This window comes from Ciona robusta, chromosome 7, assembly GCF_009617815.1.
Source record: "Ciona robusta chromosome 7, ASM961781v2".
NCBI classification, from domain to species: domain Eukaryota; kingdom Metazoa; phylum Chordata; class Ascidiacea; order Phlebobranchia; family Cionidae; genus Ciona; species Ciona robusta.
Window position 1 is genome coordinate 488,409 of NC_143241.1, and position 24,973 is coordinate 513,381.

Genomic DNA, 24,973 nt, shown 5'->3' on the forward strand with positions numbered 1-24,973 from the left:
ATATATAAGGCATACCGCTTTTTTTTCGGAAAAAGCGGCAAATATTTGCTGAGTCACTTTCAAAAAAGACGGCAAATTTGGACCAAGTCGCGAGGTGGTCCAGACGAGAAAAGTCTCGAAAAAAAGAGGCATTTCACAGTGCGCGCGTCAGTTCATATTTAGCTTTGAGGTTGTGGATGCTTGTTTTACTATTTGCAGTAAGGTTTTAGACAATGTTTAGTTATAAACTAGTTTAATATATATGATTTTCAACCAAATACGAAGTTTCAACTAGAAATAATAAGTTTTTCTATCTTTAGGATGCATTTAGTATAAGAAACAGTACCGTATATATAGTTTTTACAGGATGATTCTTAGTTATAAACTAGTTTAATATATATGGTTTTAAACCAAATACGAAGTTTCAACTAGAAATAATAAGTTTTTCTATCTTTAGGATGCATTTAGTATAAGAAACAGTACCGTATATATAGTTTTTACAGGATGATTCTAATTTGGCAATGAGAAAGGATGTGTGGTGCTACTGAACAATTAATAATCAAACTGCTATAATGCAGTTTGAAATTGAAATATTGATCAAAATGGATGGTGGACAGCAGCACATTAAATTTGTGTCTTAATCACTACTGGACCAAGAGTTTGTAGAAGGTATGTTTGTATATGTCATGAGTTTGTGTTGTGTAGTGTAAAACAGGTTATACATATGCTCAATTTGTTCTGCAGAAAAGTTGTGTAACAAACTTGTCACAATCAGAGCTTTTATTATGGCGGTATTCTAGGCAGCGGTTTACAACGGACCGCTCGCTAGCGTGTCCAAAATATAATGACCGAGAAAACTAAGGTTATTCAGATTCCAGACTATATAGAACCCGGATGTCCGCTAGATGCAACTCAAACCGCACACAGACACAACAAAGAATACCTTATTCAAATAGAATATACGTTACAACAACGAATACGTTACACTACAAGAAATACGTTACACTACCCCCCTCCCTCAAAAAATGTCTTTCCGACCTCGGAAAGTAGATGAAAATAAGAAAACAGGAGCATACATAAAAAAAACAAAAAAAACACACGGGCATGGTACAGCATACACAATTAAGAGAAAAGTATGACGGCATCCAGCCGACCACATAGTCGTCGAGGCGTACTGGAGGTCGCCGAATCCGCCTAAATCGAGACAAGTTTGGTTGTGTCGCGTTTGCGACAATAGACGGCGTTTGTGCTGGCGCTTCGTTCATCGCGTCATGTAACTGTCCAAATTGCGATCCACGTGTCCAATCTGCCGGCATATACTCCGCTTCGTATGGTCGGAGATGATCAACATGTACCACACGCGAGGGGTGATCGGCCGATTTCTGTACCCGGTAAAGATTGTCTGACATTTTTTGGATCACCAGGAACGGTCCAACCCAGCCTTTTCCTAATTTCTTTTTTCCGTAGGGTGGGTAATACCATACCCAGGACCCGGACATAAACGATAGCGGTGCAGCGCTGCGGTCATAATTTCGCTTTTGTCGAACGGCAGCCTGGCGTAAACTCATACGAACTCGTGTGTACCCCTCTTGGAACCGTTGTCGCAGGCGTTCAACGTATTCTATCGGGCAGGTAGGTCTTCTTGCCATTGTTGGTAGCCCATATGCTACATCGATGGGAACAGCAATCTCTCGCCCAAACATCAGATAGTTAGAAGTAAAACCTGTGGACTCATTCTTGGAAGCGCGGTAAGCCATCATGATATATGGCAGATGATCGTCCCAATCATTGTGGTGTTCATTGACAAACATCGATAACATCTGGAGCAATGTACGATTAAATCGCTCTACTAATCCCGAAGACTGCGGGTGGTAAGGAGAATTCCGCGTCTTTTGTACTTCCAGCATGGCGCACATTTCCTGAAAAAGATGCGATTCGAAATCCCGGCCTTGGGCTGAGTGTATGAAGCGTGGGAGTCCGAACCTGGTAAAAACATTAAAAACAAGGGCTGTCGTATAGGCTTTTTGAAAAAATCGATACCTATCCGTTCCATAGGAGCATTCGTCGTGGACTGTTGCAATTTACTGCGGTGTCTTCCGTGGTGAGGTTTCCGTTTCGCACACGCCGTACACCAGCGACACCAGTTCCGAACGTCGATCCGCAATCCCGGCCAATAAAATCGACGAGTAATCTGAGCAGTTGTTCGTACGATCCCCAAGTGCCCGGCGGTTCTCAAAACATGGAGATGGTGGAATATCTTTCGACGCATCACTGTCGGTACAACAAGCAAGTGTGAATCTGGTTGGCCTTCCTCGTCCGCGTGCCACACTCGGAAAAGCAACCCATTCATGACGGCCAGTTGATCCCAGCATCTGAAAAAATGATCACTTCCTGTAAGGCGCATGAATTCTTCTCTGGAGGGGGGTATTGACTTTGCGACTTTAATTGTAATATTGGCCCCAAAACGTTGTCTTCATTTTGCCATTTACGGATATCTGCGGTCGTCCAACTCTCCCACCAGGAAACAGGTTGTGTTTGCCGCCCCCTAATGACAGAAACTGGAATAGGTGAAGTCGATACTTCCAGACGCTGACAATCATGGCATTCAGCGCGCCGGCAACGTTGACAAGACAGTCCATCAGCGTTCCGATGTTTCACTCCGGGCCGGTGTACCACCTCGTAGTTGTAAGTTCCCAACACAGACAACCAACGCGCGAGCATTCCTTCCGGTTCCTTAAAGTTGATGAGCCACTGAAGAGAAGAGTGGTCAGTACGCAATATAAAAGAGGCACCCCATAGGTAATGTCTAAAATGATGAAAAAAATGAACCACTGCAAGTAATTCCCGATAAGTGGCACAGTAGTTGCGCTCACTATTACTTAACGCTCTACTAGCGTATGCCACGAGCAACTCACGACCGGCACTGTCTTTTTGGGAGAGGACAGCACCAATACCTGTGGCACTGGCGTCGGTATCCAGTATAAACTGTTTTAAATGCATCGGGTAAGTCAACACGGGGGTATCGCACAACATAGACCGAAGCTGCTCGAACGCATTAGTACACTCATTATTCCACACAAACTTGCGGTTTTTCCTGGTTAGCGATGTCAGAGGATCAGCGACACCAGCGAAGTTCGGGATGAAACGACGGTAGTACGATGCGAACCCAAGAAATTCTCGTACTTCTCTGACGGTGGTGGGAGTCGACCACTCCCTTACAGCTTCCACCTTTCTCGGATCACAGCGCACTCCATCGGATGAAACCATATGTCCCAGAAACTTGGCGTTGGTCGCAAACAGTTGGCATTTTCTCGGCTTCAATTTCAGACCGGCGACGCGGAGTCGCTCGAACACAATCCTTAATCTTTGTAATCCTGTTCGAAAATCATTAGAAAAGGACTACATCATCAATATAGACTAGACAGGTATTCCACAATATACCATTAAGGACACGCTCCATCAAACGTTCGAACGTGGATGGAGCATTCGTTAGGCCAAAAGGCATAACTTTAAACTGAAACAAACCCTTACCCGGAATGGCGAAACCCGTTTTTGCTTTGTCGGCATCGTTCATTTCGACTTGCCAATAGCCACTGGCCAAGTCTAACGTACTAAAATATTTAGCTCCGCCGAGAGTGTCCAGGATGTCGTCGATTCGGGGTAAGGGATAAGCGTCCTTGCGTGTCACTGCGTTGAGTTTTCGGTAGTCCACACAGAATCGAGGAGTTCCATCTTTTTTGCTTACCAATACAATCGGGGACGACCACGGACCAACGCACGGTTCAATAATTCCCAAGGCCAACATCCTTCGCAGCTCGGCATCCACTATTTGTTTCTTGGCCCAAGATAATCGACGGGGGGTTGTATGTTTTATTAACTGCGTGCGACCCAACTCGCCATTCGGTTTCGCGAACACGTCTTCGTACTGCGCAAGGAGGTCCCGCACAGCTCCTCGTTCTGCAACGTTTAAGTGGCGCAAGGGTTCGAGCAAACATTTTAGATGTTCTGGAAAGGGATCGCGAAGAGTTAATGCCGATTTGGTAGTGCTACGAGACGTCGAACACGATTCCATATTTATTGTTTGCCCGTTAATCAACAACGATCGTGTTTTAAAATTTATCAGGCAACCTTCGCTTATGAGTATGTCAGAACCCAATATACCTCGAGGAGTGCCAATGTCAGCTACCAGGACAACTACATTTGTCTGCACCTTTCCAAAGTTAAGACAGACTCGAACACTACCATAGCACTTTATATTTCCTTTATTAGCGGCCGTAAGAATTACACCACACGGAGTTAACTGCCCAATAGCACCACATAACAACAATTGTTCATAAACAGAACGGTCCAAAATAGTAGCACTTGACCCACTGTCAACCAAAAACTTAATAGGGTTAGACAAACCTTGCAGCATGCAGAGAACATAAAAAGCATGTGTCCACCTGGCCTCGTCTTCCACAACTGGTGAATCGGCCTTTTCACCAGTTATCGCCCGTTTAAAGAAGTTTGATTTGACGTTCTCATTCCATGACGCGACGCATTAAAGTGTCGACAATCTCTTTTCCAGTGGCCTGTTTCGCCACAAAATGCACAGACTTGTACTGGACGACGTGCTTCCCTGGTACCGCTCGAATCCCGGCATTCATGAAGCGGTGTCTGCTGAATCGCGTGGAAGTCAAAAGCTTGCAATCGGTCAGCCATATCTACCGCTTCTGACAGTGTATCTGGTAGTCTTTGCGCTAGATTTCGTCTTATTGACATGTCGTCCAAGCCCGAAATGAATTGCTCGACCAAATACCGTTGCACACAATCCACTGGCAAGGCAGGATGCGCATCTCTAATTATGCGCCGAAGGCGGTTCCCGAATCGCAAATAGGTTTCCTCGGGCATCTTAGCCGCGGCGTGAAAGAGTGCGCGCGCTCTAGTTGAGTTTGTGTTTCCATAGTGCCTGTCGAGCTCCTTTGTTAGACAGTCGTAGTTCCACTTATCCTCACCGGTTAAGTTACGCTGCACTTCCAGAGTTTCATGGCTTAACGCCGCGGCGAGATGACGACCCATTTCTTGAACCGACCACTTATTCACGCGACCTATATTTTCAAAATATTGTTTGTAGTCGCCCCAATTACTACAACCATCGAACATCCTGGGAAAGATCACGGAGGCCGGAGAGCTTGTATCTTTAACCTCCACTTTTGGCTTTACCTCTTCAGTCTCCGTAAATCTGCGCTCCAAATTGCCCAAGCGTCGGGTAAGAGAGCTTATCTGACTGCGAAGCAATTGATTTTCCGCTTCAAGGCAACTCAAACCTAATTCTAGCGTCTTAAGGCGTCTTTCTTCCATGGTCCCTCTGTGGTCACCAATGTAACAAACTTGTCACAATCAGAGCTTTTATTATGGCGGTATTCTAGGCAGCGGTTTACAACGGACCGCTCGCTAGCGTGTCCAAAATATAATGACCGAGAAAACTAAGGTTATTCAGATTCCAGACTATATAGAACCCGGATGTCCGCTAGATGCAACTCAAACCGCACACAGACACAACAAAGAATACCTTATTCAAATAGAATATACGTTACAACAACGAATACGTTACACTACAAGAAATACGTTACAGAAGCAAGATGGAAACCGAAAGAGTGTGAATTACATGTATCAGTTTGGATATACATTTATCAATAAGCTACAGAGTGGTTTGTAAACCCATCATTTGAAGAAAAAGACAACATACATAACATAATACACAGTACTGACATTATACATAGTACTGGGCTGCTAAATCAAACCAACAAACTAATCATTGCTTTACTGTAAACAAGTGTAATAGTAAAATCAAAGCAACAAACTAATCATTGCTTTACTACAAACCAGTGTAATAGTAAAAAAACAGGTTATACATATGCTCAATTTGTTCTGCAGAAAAGTTGTCAACAACACTGCTACATTTAGAAGCAAGATGGAAACCGAAAGAGTGTGTGAATTACATGTATCAGTTTGGATATACATTTATCAATAAGCTACAGAGTGGTTTGTAAACCCATCATTTGAAGAAAAAGACAACATACATAACATAATACACAGTACTGACATTATACATAGTACTGGGCTGCTGAATCAAACCAACAAACTAATCATTGCTTTACTGTAAACAAGTGTAATAGTAAAATCAAAGCAACAAACTAATCATTGCTTTACTACAAACCAGTGTAATAGTAAAACACAATGTGTGTGTATTTTGTGCACATATATGTATAACCAAAGCAGTTATAATTTACTTTCAATGCCTTTAAAAGCCCATTCTGTTTTATTTTGTACATGAAATGCACTTTTGTTATTGTTTTCATGGAGTTGTGTTTTGTTATACTTTTCAATAAAACAAAACAAAGAACCTGTGCTATATTACAAATTGATTCAGCAGGCACAAGTGATTTCAATTATAACATGACTGAGTGGTAAGTTAAAAAAAAAGTTAAGTGGGACTAACATCTGTTGTGTATATTAGATATATTTATATGTGTGTTGTGTTATTTGTATATTAATACATTGTGAACAATACATTTTTTACCAAATTAGTGTTTATGATGGTTTCGACTACTTTTCTTTTGGTAGTAGTAATTTTAAATTCAAAACCACTCCTAATTTTGTGAAAATATTAATTAAATGTATTGCGTACATATGAGGATATTCAATTTTGACGTTTAAGAAAACGAGGCTAAATGGCCATGTGAACGCACGTCAATTCTGGCCAAAAATTGCCTCTTTTGGCCTGGCCAGTTTTGGAAAAGACTCTTTTTCGCTTGGCCATGTGAACGGGCTAAATGAAAGCTAAGGTTGCCGCATTGTCCTGACGATCGCCGTGGTTTTTTGCCGACTATTCGTTATGGTACATAAACTTGACGGCGCTTGTGAGCGCATCGTTATTTAAAAAATTGGCCGCCGCGTCGTCTATCTTTAAGTTAGCAATGTATTAAAACAAAAGCAATGTATGCAACAAACTTTTTTCATTTCACTGGGATACTTTAAGCAACAAGTAAGATTTCTGCAAACCAATTTTATGTTATCCGATATATTGATGGGCAGCGTTTTGTGGCCGCCGGTCTTGGGCGTTCGACTTTCCTCCGTCCACTCGGCTTCCACAAAACGCCGCTGAATGGGTTCTATGTCGCCAGCTCCTGCAATTTTATGTATCCCGAATTTACAGTTGGTGGTAATGAAAGCTAAGGTTGCCGCATTGTCCTGACGATCGCCGTGGTTTTTTGCCGACTATTCGTTATGGTACATAAACTTGACGGCGCTTGTGAGCGCATCGTTATTTAAAAAATTGGCCGCCGCGTCGTCTATCTTTAAGACCTTTGTGCTTGACTCTGAGGGCCATTTGTCCAACACCCGTCGAGTCAGCGAATGGCAGGCGATTTTTAAAGCACAGCTGTGGTTTTGTGTGAAAGTGACAAAATTTCGAACAGAAATAATTTCCTTTGGTAACATTAATTGTATCAAATCAGTGTTAAAAGAGGCATATACAAAAAAAAAATTGTATATGGATAGATAGATGCTCAAATGTGATCTAAAGGTTACATTACATCACATTTTCCAGATGGGTACCATACATGGCGCCCTCTATAACAGGCCTGGACACCGTCGGCGCCTCTCTCGAAACTGGAGGCGGATGGTTTTGCAGCGCTTGTACGAATTGTAGACAGTTTTAATGAGTTATTTGACGAATTATCGCATTAGATAGTATTTGCTCGTGGTTTTAGCAGTTAATACAGTATGAATGTTTAATTTATTATTCAGTTTACGCGTATTATACACCCGTCGAGTCAGCGAATGGCAGGCGATTTTTAAAGCACAGCTGTGGTTTTGTGTGAAAGTGACAAAATTTCGAACAGAAATAATTTCCTTTGGTAACATTAATTGTATCAAATCAGTGTTAAAAGAGGCATATACAAAAAAAAAATTGTATATGGATAGATAGATGCTCAAATGTGATCTAAAGGTTACATTACATCACATTTTCCAGATGGGTACCATACATGGCGCCCTCTATAACAGGCCTGGACACCGTCGGCGCCTCTCTCGAAACTGGAGGCGGATGGTTTTGCAGCGCTTGTACGAATTGTAGACAGTTTTAATGAGTTATTTGACGAATTATCGCATTAGATAGTATTTGCTCGTGGTTTTAGCAGTTAATACAGTATGAATGTTTAATTTATTATTCAGTTTACGCGTATTATGTGTATAAAGTAGACAGTTGCTTATTATAGTTGTGTTTAAGTAACGAATGGCCGCCGGTGTAAGATTTTCCAATCGCACCCATGAGGTTAATCCTAATGCAATCATAAGGTTTTTGATTAAGTAAGGTCTATCGCCAGGAGTTTCATTATACATGCTCTGCTGCTGCACTGTGTTTCAAAACTACAAAATTAAAAAAAACTTAAAAATGTTTATTATTCAGTTTACGCGTATTATACACCCGTCGAGTCAGCGAATGGCAGGCGATTTTTAAAGCACAGCTGTGGTTTTGTGTGAAAGTGACAAAATTTCGAACAGAAATAATTTCCTTTGGTAACATTAATTGTATCAAATCAGTGTTAAAAGAGGCATATACAAAAAAAAAATTGTATATGGATAGATAGATGCTCAAATGTGATCTAAAGGTTACATTACATCACATTTTCCAGATGGGTACCATACATGGCGCCCTCTATAACAGGCCTGGACACCGTCGGCGCCTCTCTCGAAACTGGAGGCGGATGGTTTTGCAGCGCTTGTACGAATTGTAGACAGTTTTAATGAGTTATTTGACGAATTATCGCATTAGATAGTATTTGCTCGTGGTTTTAGCAGTTAATACAGTATGAATGTTTAATTTATTATTCAGTTTACGCGTATTATGTGTATAAAGTAGACAGTTGCTTATTATAGTTGTGTTTAAGTAACGAATGGCCGCCGGTGTAAGATTTTCCAATCGCACCCATGAGGTTAATCCTAATGCAATCATAAGGTTTTTGATTAAGTAAGGTCTATCGCCAGGAGTTTCATTATACATGCTCTGCTGCTGCACTGTGTTTCAAAACTACAAAATTAAAAAAAACTTAAAAATGTACATACCACTCAAAAATGAACTCAATTCATTTTATGGATCTTTTTTGCAGGTTCTTTACCTAAGTGAGGTGTAATTGACTTACACCATCCGTTTAAAGAATGTTGCTGAGTATGTGACAGTGAGGATTATTTATTCTAAAACTGTAATGGTCACTTACACGTTAAAAAATATTGAAACCCTTGTGTTAACTTAGACACTGGAATCATCTTTATCAAAATCTGTGGCCCTCCAAATGTATTTCAACATTATGGCTAAAACTATTGGGGGTTTGGTAAAGAAGCAGCATGAAATAGTCATAACAACGGTTTCGACCGTTTGTGCATTGGCGTACAGATTGCATAACTCGCACCTCGCTCAACAGAAATCTGACTCCAGCAGAAAAGTAATGACTCTATGACAAGTCCAGGTTACAACCCAGTTTATTCAACAAAACGACATCACGCTACAGATAACAGTGAGAACTGCAAAGGCATTACAAGGCCCAACTGCCAGTCCATACAGCATTGGAAGGGCTTATAAAAATGGCGAGAAATCAAAATGCAAGAAGAAGTATACACACGAGAAAAACATTAAACAGCAAGGCAAAGTTTCTCTGCATTGTCACAAGAAAAAGTCTCTCAGCATTATTGATAAATGCAAGCATTGTTATACATGGGTTACAGGAAACAATCAAGGTGCATATTGCATACACATTACGCCAGCTGGACAGATCACATTTCTTTGCCTTGATTCCAATGTTTGCATATTTCACCTAAGAATGTCAAGTCATCAGTGTTGTCAATCTTGGAAGTCATTCTGGTCAGTGTTTTTGTACTGGAAAGCTTTCATATGATGCTCTTGAAGATGAAAAATAATCCTATGAGTGAATGACCGACAAGTGCCTCACCAGAATACACAAGCTTACCAACTAAATAGGCAGTTGCATTTGAATTTCTGTTGTCTGTGAGAAGCATGTACGGCTTGGCGGCTTGCCACAACATTAACAGGATAATAAACTGTCTGTGCTATTCTTGGCCATCTGTCCAGCCAAAGGAGAAATTATAATTGTAAAGGCAAAATAAAAAAACATTCATGATGAAAATCCTTTGAAATTTTGATGGCAAATAAAGGTACACTGGATGTATCTTCTTGGACTGGATGATGACAAAATTACAAATGAAATTATGGGAGCAGGGAAGGAATATTTGTTTAAGCGGTTGGAATCAAACTTTTGTGGACTCACAATATGTTGTTCCTTGGAATGGACTGCAGCCATCTTGACCTCTATTGGTTACATGTGGTAAACAGAAAATTGGTGTTTTATCATCTGCATCTTAGTTCATATCCACTTGTACAACCTGTCACATAACCAGCCATACACATGATTTTTCACTATATCTTGCATACAAGCATTTTGTTATACATGTAACCTGTTTTAAAACCGACATTACCTTTACCAGCATATACAAACCACAAAAGGGATAGCATTTCTTTTTAATTTGACTCTTTTTTTTATTGTACAAATGTAAATGTGTTTTTTTTAATTACAATGTAACCAAAAATAAACTCAAATGACAATTTCTAAATTTATGTGACTTTGTGCAACTCAATAGTTTAAGAAGGGAAAAGTTATCTTTAACTTTGATTAGCCTTTTGCCTCGACTGTGTCAATCTGTCCTGCTATTCTACCTGATACATCATTTCTCAAGTTTTTTTTGATAAAGCAGGACAGAGGCCCCTCCTTGAGATCAATATTAGGTCATTAGGATTATGTGACAAAAAAACAAATGCCAAAAAGGGATTTCGAACAGCAAAGGGTCTACTTAAATTAAAAAATAAACTGAGAAGTGGTAGGTCTTGTAGTTCAGAGAATATTTATAGTTAGGAAAGTTTTGCTAAAACGCTTGTGTGTCTTAAACAAACATAGCTTCAGTTAGGATTTCATACTGGTGGCCAATCATACACATAATACACGCAAGCTAAATAAAAAAACAAAAACATTTATACTGTACTAACTGCTAAAACTCCGAGCAAACACTATCTAATGCGATAATTCGTCAAATAACTCATTAAAACTGTCTACAATTCGTACAAGCGCTGCAAAACCATCCGCCTCCAGTTTCGAGAGAGGCGCCGACGGTGTCCAGGCCTGTTATAGAGGGCGCCATGGTACCATACCACAAAGTTATATGTGAGTGCCTATATCTAGTTTAGTTGATAACTGACTTTTCTTATTTCTAGTCCATGAAAGCTAGACAAGATGCACGGTAAGTTAAAGTTTATCATCCATTGTATACATCTGATTTTTTATTCTGCATCACTAAGATTTACATTTGAACAACACAGAAAGAGAGACATTGATAAATGTTTTGCAAAAAGAAAATAATATCAGAAAATAAGAGGTAAGTTTTCTCAATTTTGCATTCTGCCATACTCTTAATAAAAATGTTAACTTTTTTCCAGATGGGTACCCATACCACCAAGTTATATGTGAGTGCCTATATCTAGTTTAGTTGATAACTGACTTTTCTTATTTCTAGTTCATAAAAGCTAGTGAGGGCCATTTGTCCAACACCCGTCGAGTCAGCGAATGGCAGGCGATTTTTAAAGCACAGCTGTGGTTTTGTGTGAACGTGACAAAATTTCGAACAGAAATAATTTCCTTTGGTTACATTAATTGTATCAAATCAGTGTTAAAAGAGGCATATACAAAAAAAAAATTGTATATGAATAGATAGATGCTCAAATGTGATCTAAAGGTTACATTACATCACATTTTCCAGATGAGTACCATACCACAAAGTTATATGTGAGTGCCTATATCTAGTTTAGTTGATAACTGACTTTTCTTATTTCTAGTCCATGAAAGCTAGACAAAAGATGCAAGGTAAGTTAAAGTTTAACATCCATTGTATACATCTGATTTTTTATTCTGCATCACTAAGATTTACATTTGAACAACACAAAAAGAGAGAGAGAAGTAGTGGAAGAGATGGTGGAGAGGAAGAAGATCCATTTAGAACAATATTTATTTTCCCATTCGTGCTTTCATTCATTTATTAAATAAAAACTTTTTTTTAAATTTTGTTTTTTTTTATATCCCCCTAGGCATGTATGCAGATTATGTGCAATTCCCCTTAGAAATGATAGCACAGAGCGTGGGTTTGTATGCGGGCGTCCAAATCTTTATATTTTTTTCTTCTTGGGGCACCATCAGCCCCAGAGATGTGTTGTGTCCGAACAATCGAAGCCAACCTGTCTTCTTTTTTGAACATATTGATTAATTTCCAAATGTTTGGGTGGTAACAATCCACATTGGCGGCCATTCTTCTATGCCATCCCTCCAAATGATTGTTAGTTGGCGGCAAATTGTTGCGAACTCGAGCAAGAGTGTTCCACAAAGATATAGGAAAAATGGGCTGTCGACGACCATTTGGAATTGCCCGATACGTATCTTCAAAATATTCTCCAAGTGACGCAAGCTCTGGAGGAAAATTATTCATTACCGCACTTAAGGCTTCTGCCATATCACGTTCCGGGACAAAATACAGTACTGTCAACATTTTTACTTTTAACGAGATTTCCGAGTTCGATCGATTTAACTGTTGAAACCCTAATTGCTGGATTTTTCGAAAAACACTTTGACATAAGTGAAATAAACAGCCTTGAATTTGTGACGCCGTAAATACTTCTTCCAACGCATTTATGCTTGCCTTTCCAAAGTCGACTAGGACTGATTTTGGATTGAGGTTGTTTCCGGATGCGATTTGCAGGATGCGGAAAAGTGCCGTGTAAGTTTGTTGTTGTTTATCTGGCATCAAGGCAAACACACTTGGAGTAACAATTCCATCCGAGAACTAATGGACAGTGTATAAAAAGACATAAACCACACATAATATTATCGCAACCTTGATATATTGAAACACAATTACAATGTTTATATTGTACGACGTACGTATTCACGTAGATCTACATTATAATGCTATAACCTTCAACGAGCTTTGACAGTAGAAATTATTCGTTGGGGTGATTCTGCAGTATTACAAGCACGACGCTTCAGTTCATTTGTACATTTAATAGCTGCTACCCTCCCTGGAATTGGCTCATGTGTATGTTCGTTTATTGTTTCAACAATTTCCAAGTTGCATACTCTGATCCTTGCACTGACCACTGTTAAACTTTCCTTGCTTCCTCATCTCACATTCATATGACTCAATACAGTTTGCCAAATTCTTTTGCTTAACATATATATAGCCTTCATATGCTAACTTAATACCTCCTCGGTTTGACAACAGTATTTCCATGATTGCATATACCTTCAAATAACACAAATTATTTTGCTTGCGTCTATATATCTACACACCTTATTCTTCTTGATTATGTAATGGCCCGAAAAATAAATCACACCTTATTCTTCTTGATTATGTAATGGCCCGAAAAATAAATATAAAATATATAAAGTTTAGATACGATAAGTCCTTATATAATGATTTTGTGAGTAAATAACTACTACGAAGTCAACAAATTAAATAAAGGAAACAAACAAACAATATGAAGTAAACAATTATTTTGGAGTAAACAAATATTTTGGAGTGCACAATTATTTTGGAGTACACAAATATTTGGTCGCGAAATAGCCGGGGGGGATATAGTCACGGGGGAATTAGCCGGGGGAAATAACCGGTTACGAAAACTTAAGACCGGTTTACAGGAATAAATGTTGGAGTGTCAAATCTGCGTAAAAATCACATACAGTGTTTACAAAGACTGGGGACTACTTCTGAAAACGCGAACAGGCTTATTTAAACAGTGAAAAGCCTCTTTAAACTATTTTATAGCTTCCCTGTACACATGCCAAGAATGGTGGCCGCATCTCTGTCTTGTACCTAATAACATCTTACTGCAATGCAAGTGGCATTCAACCCATTATAACTATGACTGGAGAGGAAAAAGAATAAATTAAATATCAGCGGTTCCACCACGCACCCATGAGGTCGCTTTATATGCGTGATCGTTAGGTTTTCACAGGAGAACATTCGCAATGCCATGGTGTGAAAACAATGGAAATGTTAACCAACCTCGGCAATGCCATATTATACCACAGTATATAATATATTAAGCATTGGTCATATATATTAAGCATTGGTTTTGTGGACTTTACTTTAATTGACCTTGGTGGAGGCCAACAGATGTCCCTGACCTTGAAATCCATGTTGTTACTTATGAGAACATGCACAAATTTTATTTGATTTTGCCTTGTTGATGTTTAATCCAACGCAGTTAATGTGAAACCACTGGGGACACTTGGTGCATTGGACCCAATCAGTAATATTTTCATCCTGGTTTCTACCAAAGTTAGTATAGACCAAGTTAGGAAACGGCGCTCGTGTCCGCCATTACGGAGCCCACAGAGCGTGAATTGCCTATACAAATGCATGGTCGGCATGTGTTCATGTAGTTCTTGTAAGCGATACAAAGCTAGAAATCTTTTTGTATAATATTAAATCTAAGAATTAATGTGAAGTAAATTAATATTTTGACTGGTTTTCAGCGTACAGTGTGGTTTAACAGAATACTTAACGTTGGCGATTAATACTAGCAGCAATCAGCTTAGTTTACATAATAGTATATGATCATACCTACGAATCTGCAGAACCAGTATATACTACATTTATTATTCAACATGAGTGGCCATTCAGCTCCAAACTGCTTAAGTACTAGCAGATAAGGTGTTCGCGTATTCCGATTTGATAAAGACCAAGCACGCAGAAAAGGTAGCTTATTAATTCAAGCAGAGGATCAAAAATAGTAACTCAGTATTGTTTACCACAATGTCACTTCGATATTAGGCAAATTTTACAAAGATACCTTAAGTTTCGTTGCCGGGTATACGTGTTAAGTTTGTAAGCCAAAAAGTAAAATCACGGCAATTTACATGTAAAATTGCAGCTAGATACACTAGTATATGTTAATGTTATGCGTTTTTGTTTGTATTTTTATATTTTAAACATGTTCTTTTATATTTCTGGTTGGTATACTTGATATTTTCTGTTTTTTTACTCATTAATCGATCGAGTGTTCAATAAAATTTGATACTTTATGTGAGGTTTATTATTGTGATAAGATATAAACATTAGTAGAAAGCCATTTTTACGCACAGAAGTGCTTGGTTTTAAAAAATCGCATTATTTAGGCGAAAAACAGCACCCAGCAATGATAAAATGCTATGCTGTGGGCTCCGTAATGGTGGCGTTTATGACGTCATAGACGCGCGACAATGGATAACAAGACTCGTTGTTTTACAATCCGTTTCCTAACTTGGTCTATACTAACTTTGGTTTCTACATGATCCACAAACGTTAATATCCAGAGTTGACTCATGAGTAATTGTGCTCAATATATGCTCCCGGGATTCTCTTGGTCCAACATTTGGCTGTAGCAATGATTTGCTTCTGCTAGCCAACTTGCGTACATGCAGATAACTGCACCACAGCTCATGAAGTCATTCTGAAATGTCCGGCTTGTTGATATTGAGTCAATCGTTGTAATTTTAAAACCACATTTACTGTGCGACACGTTGTTTAAAAACAATTTAGTTGTTTCAAGTTGCTTTGGCAAGTTACTAGTGCATGCTTTCTGGGGTTCAAGTAAAGCAACTGTTTTTACTTGATATCGACAACCAGCAATACCCAATGAATTCTACTTGGGTTGTACGGAATAAAAATAAATTGCTTATTTTCTAATGTTATGTTTGCCCACAGCCGCTTAACTGAGAGACCGCTTTTGTGGCACAGCTGGTTGCAATCCAGTGATTGCATGTAATGAAGAAATGCTGTTTGCCACCGACCCATGTCTGCCTTGATATTTGTTCGGCTTAGGGTGCCTGCGTGGTAATTCATCACATACAAATGATGAAGGCAACTTTCTCTTTTTTGTCTTTAAAGAAAAAAGAGGTTTTGGATACCCTTCTTCATGTCTTCAAGACTTCCCGAAATTTTGTTCTACAGACTGTAATACTTCTTCGGCTTCCAACAAAGCCTGTTGAGAAGTAACATCATACAAGATATTTTTTATTAAGATTTGGCGTACTATGTTAAAGTGGGAACCATCTATATGTTTAGGTATCTATGTTTTAACATTTCCGCGTGTTCCTTTTCGGCGTGTCGCGCTCTTCCAAGATTCAGTTTTTATCAAATTACATGTTTTTATAGTTGGGTTGAAATTAGTGTACCCTAAACGTAAACAGTAGAGATGACTTGACAATTTATGACTGAATAAATATTTCATTCGCTTAGATTTTGCAGTTTTAATACACCTAATCGTGATTTTACCACTTTAATTTCCATTTTAAGATGCGATTTTTCGAAATTTCTGAAAACGGGTCGTGACGTCACACACCGCCGACACGCTTTAGTGCGCTTTAGCGTTGCTGCTAAAATACGCAGTAAACGCATTTGCTGCTAAAATACGCAGTAAACGCATTTATTTTTGCAGAGGACAAGTTTTACTGCTTTTCCTGGCGCAGTGGGAATTGAACCCATATTCAAGTTCTCTGGCGAGTAAATAAATGTTTTTCTTTTGGATTTCGGTTTCTTCAGATTCAGTTTTATACACGTTTTTAATAAATCTTATATATCTATCCATGTACTCCGCAACGAAAATAACACAACGTTAACACAATATATATACAATTAAATTTTTACTTGTTTGAACTCTATATCGTCACTCATAACATATGGTACAGTCATGTAATTGGCGTCTTTGTCGTTGTATCGTCGTACTGCACTTTTAATAACTCCTTAGCTACGGTATTCTTGTAGAGACCCATCTGTGTCATTGCTACGGTATTCTTGTAGAGACCCATCTGTGTCATTAGAGTTAAGCAAAATGGGTCCGTTAAGTCATTACAGTCCATCCATGGTGGTGTACTTGTTGAAAAAGTTCCTATGGCAGCCTCTGCGGAGCATTGTCATCTTTTGAGGAACTGAAGGGTTTCGGACAAATCGCGGAAAAGGTACCCCGGCTCCAGCTCCTATAGCAGCAGGCGGTCCCAATACTCTTCCGACTGTCTTCAATCGCTTGTCTTTGCTGGTCCTGGCCTTGTCATCCATTTCCAGTAGAGTCCGCTTCTGCGATTGAGACCGGGACCGGAAAAATTCTTCCATTTGTTGGCTTATACCGGTATTGCCTGGTCGGCCGGTCGTTATTCCAGAATCCATATTTTGCTGATTATGATATTCTTCTTCTACTCTTAAAATTTCTTCGACTTCCTCTGCAGTTTAACTCTTCTAAAGTGTCGTGTTCGTCTTCTGGGTCCGGGTTTATTGCATTGCTTTGTAATCTGGCTTTTTTGTTGGCCCGGGCACGATTTCTTCGGAGCCATGTGAGGAGCAATCCGGAACTCTTCGCAGCAAAAATAAAATATACAACTGGGCCAGAGACGAATCCTGTTTCGCAAACGCAGAGACGAATCCTGTTTCGCAAAGTCAAGTAATTTTTTATCGACATTGTTCTGGTTGAATAGTAATTTTTTATCGACATTGTTCTGGTTGAATTTTGATACATTCATTCCTGACTGCATTCAAGACAGGGTGTATTTTAAAAAGTTTAGTTTCTGATATCGCGCTTCAATGATATAGAATCTGCAATTGGTGGGAGTCTCATTTCTTTGGACCATCATTAAATATGAAGGCAGTCGCTAAATGCTCATTTCGATTTGAATTCCAATGTACATACGACACCTATCGTGTGTGCTTACTACAAATAGTTCGTATTCGGATCGAATCTCTATTGTCCTTTTGAAGCTGAAAATTACTCTCGGTAACAGGAATATTTCTTTTCCTCCACCCATAATATGTTCTCTCTTCACTTTGTCCTGGTACATCGCATGTTCTGTCAATGCCGCGTATAATAGATTTTCCATTCAAAAATCGCTTAACATCTTGTATTATTTCCTGTTGTAGGGAAATGCTGAAAATGGATGAGATTTGGGGCATCCTACAACTTGAACGAAGGAGGTGGGTTTGCAGGTATATTTATCCGCAACAATATTTCAGAACATAAACTTTCCTTTTCTGTGTGTGTGTACTTAAAATTGTGCATTTGTTTGTTTCTTGGCCGTTCTGTTTAATCATCATTGCTTTAATTATAGAAACCTAAACATATCAGGAAACCGAATACCACGTGATAAACAACTTTCGGCGTTTACAGATTAGTTTATGCATTGTTTAGTCAGATATTGATTTCATATCATTTGCAATGTTTTCCACATTTTGTGCAAATTTTATCAACTAATATACCATATATTAAATATATCTCCAAATAACCGGTTTAGACAGGTCACGCTTGACTGAATCCGTGTGCCAATACGGTATGCTGTTACTTATGTGTCTAATTTTGTGAGATGTATGTTACTGAGTTTTACATTTCGCGGGTAGGAGACCTTTATTTGGTTACCTTTAGAAGAGTTTTAATGACGTTTAGAGTTTTAATCATGGGCATTAATGGCTAATTAAGGAAGAAGGAAAGATAATATAAGATTATAAGAATTGCAGTTACGCATTTTATAACCCAGGAAACTTAATAGCATATAGAAAAGATAGTTTTGAAGCAGATAGTCATTACATACAAGGGGCTTATAAGTTACATGAGGAATATCCCCATTTTGTATACAAGCTGGGGAATCACTTTTCCTGTTTATAAGAATTGCAGCTACGCATTTTATAACCCTGAAAACTTAATAGCATAATAAACAATATAGTTTTAAAGCAGATAGTCATTACATACAAGAGGGGCTTATAAGTTATATAAGGAATATCCTCATTTCTGTGAGATGTTACAGTACCAACAGGCAGTTGGTACTGTAACATCTGCCATATCACATTCATACCATACCCAACCTGCAAAATTGTGTGGATCAGTGTTTTTCTTATCATGTTTCTCAAAAAAATAAATCTTTACTAATGCTTCAGCAAGTTATTTGTTATAATCATTTACTAAATATTCAAAGATAGCTCTGCATTCACAGATGCCCAAGCTTTTTTCGTGCAATTTGTTTTATCGCTTTTCATTGCCATATCACATTCATACCATGTGTTATATTTTTAAATTCTTTGATAATGACCCAGTGTCACAAATGCTTTGTATCAATCATAGCGATATCCTGGGAATTGGTTCGTCTGGACCGCTAACGTGGTATCCTGCGGATTAATCACGCGTCTGCCTTTTGTTTTACTGTATAGCCTCTCGCCTTAATTCTTTTGTTTTATCGGAGCAACTTACGCCCCAGATAATTTGCGTACGGAAACGTCTATTGTATGCTTGATAACGAGCGGTCATGGAGTTTAACACTTCGTGCGCTAGCCATTGTATCTCGCATATAAATAGTCGTCCCATTTGGTTCAAAACTCAAAGTATTGCAAGTGATTGGAGTTTAGTAGTCATGATGCTATATGGCTTACAGTTTATTGTTATGTGTCGTACGTTTCTTAGAAAGGTGTTTGTATTAATGTTAATGATTCTATTTGAATAAGGTTGTGTGTGTTAAGAATAAACGTCGTGTACCATCTGATCAAGGTACTAGTGTGTTGTCTGTTAAGAGAACTTCCGAGTCAGAATCCCAAACTAAACCACGTCGTATCGTGACCTTCCGATATACGTGACACCCAGGAATATGATACTTTTTACATTTTTAATGAGAAATAAAAGTTCAGTCACAATAAAATAGAAACCTATAAAATAGAAACCACTAATAAGTAACAGATCAAAGTTTTTTCGCGGGTAGAGACCTTTATTTGGTTACCTTTAGAAGGTTTTAGTAACATTTAGAGTTTTATTCGTGGGCATACATGGCTAATTAAGGAAGAAGGAAAGATAATATAGATTTTAAGAATTGCAGCTACGCATTTTATAACCCAGGAAACTTAATAGCATATAGAAAAGATAGTTTTGAAGCAGATAGTCGTTACATACAAGGGGCTTATAAGTTACATGAGGAATATCCCCATTTTGTATACAAGCTGGGGAATCACTTTTCCTGTTTATAAGAATTGCAGCTACGCATTTTATAACCCTGAAAACTTAATAGCATAATAAACAATATAGTTTTAAAGCAGATAGTCGTTACATACAAGGGGCTTATAAGTTACATGAGGAATATCCCCATTTTGTATACAAGCTGGGGAATCACTTTTCCTGTTTATAAGAATTGCAGCTACGCATTTTATAACCCTGAAAACTTAATAGCATAATAAACAATATAGTTTTAAAGCAGATAGTCATTACATACAAGAGGGGCTTATAAGTTATATAAGGAATATCCTCATTTCTGTGAGATGTTATGGCAGTTGGAACTGTAACATCTGCCGTTCCAGACCCAACCTGCAAAATTGTGTGGAACAGTGTTTTTCTTATCATGTTTCTCAAAAAAATAAATCTTTACTAATGCTTCAGAAAGTTATTTGTTATAATCATTTACTAAAGTAAATATTCAAAGATAGCTCTGCATTCACAGATGCCCAAGCTTTTTTCGTGCAATTTGTTTTATCGCTTTTCATTGCCATATCACATTCATACCATATGTGTTATATTTTTAAATTCTTTGATAATGACCCAGTGTCACAAATGCTTTGTATCAATCATAGCGATATCCTGGGAATTGGTTCGTCTGGACCGCTAACGTGGTATCCTGCGGATTAATCACGCAGACCTGCCTTTTGTTTTACTGTATAGCCTCTCGCCTTAATTCTTTTGTTTTATCGGAGCAACTTACGCCCCAGATAATTTGCGTACGGAAACGTCTATTGTATGCTTGATAACGAGCGGTCATGGAGTTTAACACTTCGTGCGCTAGCCATTGTATCTCGCATATAAATAGTCGTCCCATTTGGTTCAAAACTCAAAGTATTGCAAGTGATTGGAGTTTAGTAGTCATGATGCTATATGGCTTACAGTTTATTGTTATGTGTCGTACATTTCTTAGAAAGGTGTTTGTATTAATGTTAATGATTCTATTTGAATAAGGTTGTGTGTGTTAAGAATAAACGTCGTGTACCATCTGATCAAGGTACTAGTGTGTTGTCTGTTAAGAGAACTTCCGAGTCAGAATCCCAAACTAAACCACGTCGTATCGTGACCTTCCGATACACGTGACAACTGGGGGCTCGTCCGGGAACTATCTGATTATATAAGCGAAGTTAAGCAGCAACCTGGTAGGATCGGCAATGGAGTCTATTGATCATTGGATGGAAACTGGTAATCGATTAGGATATACCGGCGATAATTTGCGTGACTTCGTGAAAACACAGCTTGAACGAGAAGAAAGAATAGCGGTTCGGGATGAGAAAAAGCGTGCAAATGAAATGGAAGCGAAGAAACGTGCGGATGAGATTGCAGAAAAGAAACGTTTTGATGAAATGGAAGCGAAGAAACGTGCGGATGAGATTGCAGAAAAGAAACGTTCTGATGAAATAGAAGCGAAGAAACGTGCAGATGAAACCGAAGAAAGACATCAGGTTCGCCAACACGAATTGGAATTGAGAAAGCTGGAGCTGGAAGATAGACAACGACGTGATGAAACTACTAGCACGGCGTCGGTAGTAAGTGTCAATGGCACTAGCAAGTGGCCAGAGCTACCAAAATCTGTAGACAACATGGATGACATGGATGGCTACCTGCTTCGGTTTGAGAGGTATGCTGAGAATAGCGGCTGGGAGAAAACCCAATGGGCAACCTGGCTAAGCGCACTACTTACCGGAAAAGCATTGGGGGTATTCTCACGATTGTCAGCCGAGGAGGGAAGAGACTACGAAATATTGAAACGTGCGCTCCGAGATATGCTGAGAATAGCGGCTGGGAGAAAACCCAATGGGCAACCTGGCTAAGCGCACTACTTACCGGAAAAGCATTGGGGGTATTCTCACGATTGTCAGCCGAGGAGGGAAGAGACTACGAAATATTGAAACGTGCGCTCCGAGAGCGGTATGGGTTGCGTGAGGATGGATACCGAAATAAGTTCAACAGTGAGAACCAGCAACAAGACGAGACGGTTTCTCAGTATTTTATTCGGTTTGAAAACTACTTGGACAATTGGGTAGAAATGGCTGGAGTCGAAAAGACGTACAAAGGACTCAAGGAGCTGTTTCTTCGAGAAAAATTCCACAGAGAAAGTTATCGCGACCTATCCTTGTATATGAGGCAGCATTCCACTACAAACATGACAGAGTTTGCGGAAATGGCCGACAAATTCCCAAGTCCCTTGAAGAAACTGATAAACGGATTTAGCTCAGAATCAAAGCGCACGCGAGCTACAGTATATTATGCCAACCACGAGAGAACAGGATCATGGGACGTAAACCAGCGTGCGTACCGATCGGTCCTATTGGTCGCCAGTGTTTTAATTGTGGAATGTATGGACACGCTGCTAGGGAATGTACTGCAATGGTCACCAGAGGCACAACGCGTAACTCAACAGAACGGACACAAAACGCAATGGTGGTTCAAGTCCACAACCGCAATTTAAAGTCGGTACTCGGACGCGTTAATGGCAAAACCGTGGAAACATTGCGGGACACTGGATGTACAACGGTGCTTATTCGTAGATCATTAGTCTTGGATAAACAACTCACGGGAGAATATCAGAACCTTCAAGGCTTTGTAGGACGACCTAAAGCTGCTCCAGTGGCGATCGTCGAAATTGACACGCCGTATTATTCTGGAACTCTCGAAGTCGTCTGTGTTACCAATCTGAATGGAGATCTCATAATTGGAAATATCCCCGGGGCCAGGAATTGGGACTCTCCTGATCCTAACTGGCCCGCGACATCTGTAAAGTCCTGTGCAGTGGTCACAAGATCAAAGGCTCGTGAACACCATCAATTAAAACCCCTAAAGATACACGGCTGTACAGGATTCGACGAAGCCATTAATAAGAAAACCTTCCAAATCGCCCAAGACTCGGATACATCGTTAGACAAATTTCGGGAAAAATCCAACGAAACCTCTGGGAACAATGGACATGTTAAGTTTATGAAAAAAATGAACCTCCTCTACAGACAATTTTGGAATCCTAATAACGACGGCAAGCCCATACTGCAGCTGTTAGTTCCGAGTAACCTTCGGAACAAGATAATAGGAATCGCTCATGACTCTATAATGGCAGGTCACATGGGAGTAAAGAAAACGCTAGATCGGATCCTATCGAACTTCTACTGGCCAGGTATCAGAAGTGATGTGACACGTTTTTGCAGATCATGTGATGTCTGTCAGAAGACGATTAGCAGAGGCAAAGTTGCAAAGGCCCCGCTCCAGAAAATGCCTTTGACTGACGTGCCATTTGAAAGGGTAGCAGTAGACTTGGTTGGCCCAATCCAACCACCAAGTGAGAAGGGACATCGTTATCTACTGACCATGGTTGACTACGCTACAAGGTATCCCGTGCAAGCTATCAGAGCATTATGCTGTGAAACGACGGACTCCGTAGATGACGATAAGCTACTTGAATTGAATTTGGGTGTTCACCATGAAACAACAGATGATATAAAAACGGGCGACTCACTTACGGAACAACAAAGGCGGGACATAATGCTGATCGTTAAGGCATATTCAGGAGTGTTCTCCGAAAAACCTGGATCGATGGAGCTAGTAGAACATGTTATTAACCTAACGAGTGACAGACCAGTGAGGTCAAAGCCATACATGGTGCCGTTTCATGTACGCAAGTCATTACGAGACGATATTCAAGAAATGTTGCAAGCGGGGATTATTCGACCATCAACCTCACCATACGCGTCGCCAGTCGTAATGGTTCGTAAAAAGGATGGTACGAATCGCATATGTATTGACTATCGCAAATTGAACAATCTAACAATATTTGACCCTGAACCAATGACCACCGCTAAAGAAGTCTTCAATACGCTTTCTAATGATCACTACTTTTCAACAATCGACCTGACCAAAGGCTACTGGCAAGTCAAAGTAGCTGAGGATGACATACAAAAAACGGCTTCCGTCACACCAGACGGGTGTTACGAATTCTGCAAAATGCCATTTGGAATGAAAAACTCCAGTGCGACATTCGTACGGGGAATGCGAAAGCTTCTTGAAGGCATGGAAAACGTCGAACACTACATTGATGACGTCATTGTACACACGCGCACCTGGAACGACCATCTCGCAACTCTCGAAGAACTGTTTAAACGGCTAGCTCGCGCCAACGTTACCGCTCGCCCAACAAAATGTCGATTGGGAGCCGGCGAGGGGCCTTTAACAACCTCAAGTTAATGCTCTCAAAGAAGCCAATCCTGCATCTTCCCGACCCTTCTTTAGGATTCGTGCTGCGTACAGATGCCCCGCGGGATAGGATCGGCGCAGTTCTTATGCAAGTTCATGAAGGAAAGTACTTCCCGGTAAGCTACGCGAGTAAGAAGCTTTCAAGTGCTGAACGCCGATACTCAACCATCGAACGAGAATGCCTGGCGGTCGTGTGGGGCGTAAAGAAATTCATGATGTACTTATATGGCACGAAGTTTGTCAGTGGGGTGATGCACAGGACAGGGCCTTTAACAACCTCAAGTTAATGCTCTCAAAGAAGCCAATCCTGCATCTTCCCGACCCTTCTTTAGGATTCGTGCTGCGTACAGATGCCCCGCGGGATGGGATCGGCGCAGTTCTTATGCAAGTTCATGAAGGAAAGTACTTCCCGGTAAGCTACGCGAGTAAGAAGCTTTCAAGTGCTGAACGCCGATACTCAACCATCGAACGAGAATGCCTGGCGGTCGTGTGGGGCGTAAAGAAATTCATGATGTACTTATATGGCACGAAGTTTGTCATTCAAACTGATCATCAACCGTTATCATTCCTCCAAAAAACGAAATTTGACAATGACCGGATCATGCGCTGGGCAATGTATTTGCA

General features: G+C 39.8%; 3 long non-coding RNA genes and 1 pseudogene across 3 annotated transcripts; 3 read left to right on the plus strand and 1 right to left on the minus strand.

The window, feature by feature from the left end:
• Nucleotides 1-395: 395 nt before the first annotated feature.
• LOC149733225 (uncharacterized) lies at nucleotides 396-6,357 on the plus strand. The gene is made up of 2 exons (XR_016385375.1): nucleotides 396-648; nucleotides 5,896-6,357. It is a non-coding gene; the product is annotated as an uncharacterized LOC149733225 (long non-coding RNA).
• Nucleotides 6,358-9,483: 3,126 nt separating this feature from the next.
• On the minus strand, nucleotides 9,484-11,161 carry LOC149733226 (uncharacterized). Its single transcript, XR_016385236.1, has 2 exons — nucleotides 9,987-11,161; nucleotides 9,484-9,918 (listed from the first exon to the last, which is right to left on the minus strand). It is a non-coding gene; the product is annotated as an uncharacterized LOC149733226 (long non-coding RNA).
• Nucleotides 11,162-11,210: 49 nt separating this feature from the next.
• Nucleotides 11,211-12,143, plus strand: LOC149733227 (uncharacterized). Its single transcript, XR_016385235.1, has 2 exons — nucleotides 11,211-11,463; nucleotides 11,845-12,143. It is a non-coding gene; the product is annotated as an uncharacterized LOC149733227 (long non-coding RNA).
• A 7,020-nt stretch (nucleotides 12,144-19,163) lies between these two features.
• LOC149733228 (uncharacterized) lies at nucleotides 19,164-24,530 on the plus strand (annotated as a pseudogene).
• The last annotated feature ends 443 nt before the right edge of the window (nucleotides 24,531-24,973 follow it).